Here is a 7,157-nt window from a genome sequence, read left to right on the forward strand (position 1 = left end):
AAGGGATATAGAGATGCCTAAAATTACACACTAGCAGAAGTATCATGAAAAAATGAAGGCAGAGGCGTAGGGTTCCCATGACATACTTTGAGGAATTTTGCGAGTTTAAGTCATCAAAATCTTGGAAAGATATTTAGAAGACAATCACACAATGCTACAATATTTAAAATAGTTGTTCATTTTACAATCATTGCTGATGAATGACTACATACATTGCTATGGGTACTATAAAAGAAGTAGAATTTTTAAAAAAATTCCTGCCCTTAATGAAATGTATATTATTTAAGTATTATTATATAACATAAAATATTCACTTCTCAGTACAAAACACAATAAGCATTGTTAGATGAATGGTACCATAAATAATGCTGGAAGAATTCAGAGCAAGGAATGATCTTTGTGGGCTGCATGCCAGTTAAGAAGCATTAAAAAGTAGAAATTTGCCCCATTTCCTATGAGTCTAGAGATAGAATGAGCTTCAAGTACAGGAGAGAAAGAAATTAAAATGTAGAAGAAATCTGTAGAACTATCTGCCAGGACTGAGGTAACTGATGGTTTGTTTATAGGTACATATAAGATGTCTACTTGGGATTTCTAGGGCTATTTGGAGAGTGAGTATTTTGCAGGCGCTAAGGATTCTAGTTAGTGAAGCAGCGATCTAGTGGAAAATTAAAGTCTCCATGAGAAATGCTGAAAATAAGAATTAATGAGATCTGGTGGCCTAAGGAGTAGAGTCCAAAATGATAAATCTGTGTAACTGGCATGGTATCAACTCTGTTTTAACTATTGCTTAATAGGTTGAAGAGTTGAAGGGTTTTCAAAGTACTTTTTATTGTGAAAATTTAAAAACATGTATATTAAGGGTAATATGACAAAAATCTGTATACCAACCACCCAGAATTTAAATGTTTCAGGTTTTTAAAAAATTCTTCTCAGATCATTAGAAATAGAGTTGAAGTCCCCTTTGTATCCAGTCCCAGTCCTATTCCCCTTTCTCTCTCCAGTGACAACCACTATCAGGAAACTGGTGAGTTTCCTCCTATCCAAGTTTGTTATAGATTTACAACATGTAGATGTATCTATTTGACAGGTGTAAAATAGCTAACATTTTGTATGTTTTAAAATGTTATAGAAAATATATCATATTTTTATATCATTCCACAGCTTTCTTTTCTATTTAAAATTATATTTTAAGGACATATAAAGGTTACAAGATATATTTGTTGAATAAATAAATCAATGTTGTTATGTCCCAAATTATTTATCCAACCTACTGATAAATATTTAGGTTGTTTCAAACATTTTATTAGAATAAACATTCTTGTCTATGTCTTTTGAACAAACGTGCTAGAATTTCTCCAGGGTATATTCCTGGAAGCGAAAAAAATACACATTTTTATTTTATTTTTTTTCAAATTCTTCATTTGCTTTGTTTCTTTTTTTTTTTTTTTTTTTTTTTAGTATACTTTAGGGTTTTAGGGGACATGTGCACAATGTGCAGGTTTGTTACATATGTATCCATGTGCCATGTTGATGTCCTGCACCCATTAAGTCGTCATTTAGCATTAGGTATATCTCCTAATGCTGTCCCTCCCCCCTCCCCCCACCCCACAACAGTCCCCGGAGTGTGATCTTCCCCTTCCTGTGTCCATGAGTTCTCATTGTTCAATTCCCACCTATGAGTGAGAACATGCAGTGTTTGGTTTTTTGTCCTTGCGATAGTGTACTGAGAATGATGTTTTCCAGTTTCATCCACGTCCCTACAAAGGACACGAACTCATCATTTTTTATGGCTGCATAGTATTCCATGGTGTATATGTGCCACATTTTCTTAATCCAGTCTATCGTTGTTGGACATTTGGGTTGGTTCCAAGTCTTTGCTATTGTGAATAGTGCCGCAGTAAACATACGTGTGCATGTGTCTTTATAGCAGCATGATTTATAGTCCTTTGGGTATATACCCAGTAATGGGATGGCTGGGTCAAATGGTATTTCTAGTTCGAGATCCCTGAGGAATCGCCACACTGACTTCCACAATGGTTGAACTAGTTTACAGTCCCACCAACAGTGTAAAAGTGTTCCTATTTCTCCACATCCTCTCCAGCACCTGTTGTTTCCTGATTTTTTAATGATGGCCATTCTAACTGGTGTGAGATGGTATCTCACTGTGGTTTTGATTTGCATTTCTCTGATGGCCAGTGATGATGAACATTTCTTCATGTGTTTTTTGGCTGCATAAATGTCTTCTTTTGAGAAGTGTCTGTTCATGTCCTCTGCCCACTTTTTGATGGGGTTGTTTGTTTTTTTCTTATAAATTTGTTTGAGTTCATTGTAGATTCTGGATATTAGCCCTTTGTCAGATGAGTAGGTTGCAAAAATTTTCTCCCATTCTGTAGGTTGCCTGTTCACTCTGATGATAGTTTCTTTTGCTGTGCAGAAGCTCTTTACTTTAATGAGATCCCATTTGTCGATTTTTGCTTTTGTTGCCATTGCTTTTGGTGTTTTAGACATGAAGTCCTTGCCCACGCCTATGTCCTGAATGGTATTGCCTAGGTTTTCTTGTAGGATTTTAATGGTTTTAGGTCTAACATATAAGTCTTTAATCCATCTTGAATTAATTTTTGTATAAGGTGTAAGGAAGGGATCCAGTTTCAGCTTTCTACATATGGCTAGCCAGTTTTCCCAGCACCATTTATTAAATAGGGAATCCTTTCCCCATTTCTTGTTTTTGTCAGGTTTGTCAAAGATCAGATAGTTGTAGCTATGTGGCATCATTTCTGAGGGCTCTGTTCTGTTCCATTGATCTATGTCTCTGTTGTGGTACCAGTACCATGCTGTTTTGGTTACTGTAGCCTTGTAGTATAGTTTAAAGTCAGGTAGCGTGATGCCTCCAGCTTTGTTCTTTTGGCTTAGGATTGACTTGGCGATGCGGGCTCTTTTTTGGTTCCATATGAACTTCAAAGTAGTTTTTTCCAATTCTGTGAAGAAAGTCATTGGTAGCTTGATGGGGATGGCATTGAATCTATAAATTACCTTGGGCAGTATGGCCATTTTCACGATATTGATTCTTCCAACCCATGAGCATGGAATGTTCTTCCATTTGTTTGTATCCTCTTTGATTTCATTGAGCAGTGGTTTGTAGTTCTCCTTGAAGAGGTCCTTCACATCCCTTGTAAGTTGGATTCCTAGGTATTTGATTCTCTTTGAAGCAATTGTGAATGGGAGTTCACTCATGATTTGGCTCTCTGTTTGTCTGTTATTGGTGTACAAGAATGCTTGTGATTTTTGTACATTAATTTTGTATCCTGAGACTTTGCTGAAGTTGCTAATCAGCTTAAGGAGATTTTGGGCTGAGACAATGGGGTTTGTTGGACCGCTAGCAAGACTAATAAAGAAGAAAAGAGAGAAGAATCAAATAGATGCAATAAAAAACGAAAAAGGGGATATCACCACCGATCCCACAGAAATACAATCTACCATCAGAGAATACTACAAACACCTCTATGCAAATAAACTAGAAAATCTAGAAGAAATGGATAAATTCCTCGACAAATACACCCTCCCAAGACTAAACCAGGAAGAAGTTGAATCTCTGAATAGACCAATAACAGGTTCTGAAATTGTGGCAATAATCAATAGCTTACCAACCAAAAAGAGTCCAGGACCTGACAGATTCACAGCTGAATTCTACCAGAGGTACAAGGAGGAACTGGTACCATTCCTTCTGAAACTATTCCAATCGATAGAAAAAGAGGGAATCCTCCCTAACACATTTTATGAAGCCAGCATCGTCCTGATACCAAAACCTGGCAGAGACATAACCAAAAAAGAGAATTTCAGACCAATATCCTTGATGAACATTGATGCAAAAATCCTCAATAAAATACTGGCAAACTAAATCCAGCAGCACATCAAAAAGCTTATCCACCATGATCAAGTGGGCTTCATCCCTGGGATGCAAGGCTGGTTCAACACACGCAAATCAATAAATGTAATCCAGCATATAAACAGAACCAAAGACAAAAACCACATGATTATCTCAATAGATGCAGAAATGGCCTTTGACAAAATTCAACAATGCTTCATGCTAAAAACTCTCAATAAATTAGGTATTGATGGGACGTATCTCAAAATAATAAGAGCTATCTATGACAAACCCACAGCCAATATCATACTGAATGGGCAAAAACTGGAAGCATTCCCTCTGAAAACTGGCACAAGACAGGGATGCCCTCTCTCACCGCTCCTATTCAGCATAGTGCTGGAAGTTCTGGCCAGAGCAATCCGGCAGGAGAAGGAAATAAAGGGTATTCAATTAGGAAAAGAGGAAGTCAAATTGTCCCTGTTTGCAGATGACATGATTGTATATCTAGAAAACCACATTTTTATTTTTAACAAATATTGCCAAGTTGCTCTGTAATGCAATTTTACCAAATCACCCTCCCACCATGTGTCCCATTTCCCAACATCCTTGCTAACCCTTTATTACTCTCTTTAAACTTGTCAATATAATGAGAAACATATGATATCTAGGTGCTTTTAGTTTGCAGTTTCATGAATACTAACGAGAGTCAATGCTTTTTCATATGATTGTTAGCCATTCTTATTTCCCTTCTAAAAAACTGCCATTTCATATCATATTTTTTTCTTTTTCTTATATGTTCTGGATACTGATCCTATATATTATGAACATGTTCTAGTGTTGTTTGTCTTTTAATTTGTTTTTGAAATTACAGAACATTTATGGATTTTTACTGTTTACAAAGCTCTTTTGATACTAACCACAACACTGTGAGAGAGGTGTTATTTTTGTTGTTGATTCAGATGCTGCTGTTGCTATCCTTATTTTTATTGGGCTCCTCCTCATAGTCTTCACTTGCGGATGTGGAAACTGAGGCTTTCAGAAGTTACAGGTCCAGCGTCAAAAAGTGGCAGAACCAATTCTCAGACCTGTGTGCTGTACTCTTTTAAGAGGCAAGAGGGCACCGCACAGACTGCAACTTAGGTACAGTCTCTGGTGTGCTGAAGATGGCTCATGTCACCTTGTGAGGGTCAATTGCTAAATTTCCAGAAATTTTGTGAGCCAGTTGTTAACCACAGATATTATTAAATGTTGTATGATATATTTAACTTACAAATAAATAAATTACATTAAAAACAATAGTAATAAATACTCAAAACTCATTACTTCCTAATTATTTACTAAATCTTACTATTGTGTATGTACTTGAAGTTGTTTGCATCCATGGCAACTATATGATGGAAATCCTGCATAGTGGTATGCTGCTATATATTTGTGTTTCTCTTTCCAACCCTATGTTCAGTGATGTCACATTAGTAATTTGAAATCTGACATAGTAGGACTTTTTACACAATAGAAATCTGCTACAAATTAGACCTTGAATTACTATCTTATTTATTGTCTAGGCCAAAGAAAGTGATGGAGAAAATAATAATGCAGATTAAACTCAAAAATCAATGAAAGCAATCTGTATGAGTCAGTTTGCTATATAGAATTTATAATAGAGAATATTGTATATTTTGTTATTATTTGAAAATTTTATACCATACATTCTTTATATCAATAACATTTCTAATAAACTTATGTATACATATATGTGTACAATACACTTTTTTCCCTAGAGAGACAGTTATTAAATACTTTTCAGCAGACTGCTGGGTACCATCTTTCTCCTTCATTTCTTCCACTTTCCTAGGCCAATTAGGTACTAAGCTCTTTGATTGTGCTTCTTAATATTTCTCAGACTTCTTCACTTTGCATTCTCATTGCTGGTACTTGAGAGCCTTATCTCTCATTGGTGTCATAGTAAGTTTCCTAGTAGATCTCAGCTTCCAAACTTGTTTTCCTGCCATTATTCACACAGCAATCAGAGTGATTTTCCTAACATGAAAGTGTGATCATGTCACAACCCTGCTTAAAATTGTTCCGTGGCTTCCATTGCTTTCAAGATAAAGTTTAAACCCTTTAACATGGCATAAAAGAAACCACTGTTTATCCTCTGCTCCTGCACTTCCAACTTCCATATCACAGTCTGGGCTGGGTGTCCTCTGTGTAGGTCTCTTTTATAGATGTTATCACACCATATTGCTGTTGCTCTTTTTGGCCTAATATTTTGTTATGAAAATTGTCAAACATACAGAAAAGTTAACAGAATTATACAGCAAACCCATTACCTGCCACCTAGATTTCACAATTGATATTTACAATGAATATATTTGCTCTATTGTGTAATCTACCCATCTACCCATTCTTCTAACCCTCTCTTTTCTTCTCTTTTTCTTTCTTGTTTTTAGATGGAATCTCACTCTGTGGCCAGGTTGGAGTGCAGTGGTGCCATCTCAGCTCACTGGTTCAAGCAATTCTCCTGTCTCAGCCTCCTGAGTGGCTGGGATTACAGGCATGCGCCACCACACCCAGCTAATTTTTGTATTTTTAGTAGAGATGGGGTTTCACCATGTTTGCCAGGATGGCCTTGATCTCCTGACCTCATGATCCGCCCACATCGGCCTCCCAAAGTGCTGGGATTACAGGTGTGAGCCACCGCACCTGGCCCCATCTCCTTTCTTTATGATGCATTTCAAAGTAAGTTGCAGACACTGGTACATTTTGTTCCCAAACCCTTCAGCATGGTATTGTCAACTAGAGTTAGATATTTGATTGCTTAATTTTTTTTTTTTTGGTAAAACTTGCCATTGCTCTTTACTTGCTTATTTTCTTCACTGGGTTGAAGTGACTGCGTCTACCTGTTTTCTATCCAGTGCCTCACATGTAGTAGAAACTAAGTTAATGTTAGTTAAGTGAATGAGTTTTGGATTTCATCAGATGTTACTTAGAGAGCTTCTTGATCCTATATAAGAGTAGTTGTATCACTCTTTGGTTCATCTCCTCCTTCTTCTGCCCAGAAAAGCTGTATAAAGCAACTTATATTCCACCCGTTCAGCATCACAGACGATTAAAATTTTTAATCTGTTAATAGTTGACAAACTCTCACACTATGTCTTTCTACAAAGTCCCACAAGGTGGTGCCCAAATATCTTTCTTCAAACAACAGTCCCTCAAGACCCATGAAGAGTCCTGACTAAATTGTGTTAGTATTTGGCATTTCTGAATTTGGTCAATTAGAATAACAGAAAAT

Source organism: Hylobates moloch, unplaced genomic scaffold (assembly GCF_009828535.3).
Source record: "Hylobates moloch isolate HMO894 unplaced genomic scaffold, HMol_V3 SCAFFOLD_1, whole genome shotgun sequence".
NCBI classification, from domain to species: domain Eukaryota; kingdom Metazoa; phylum Chordata; class Mammalia; order Primates; family Hylobatidae; genus Hylobates; species Hylobates moloch.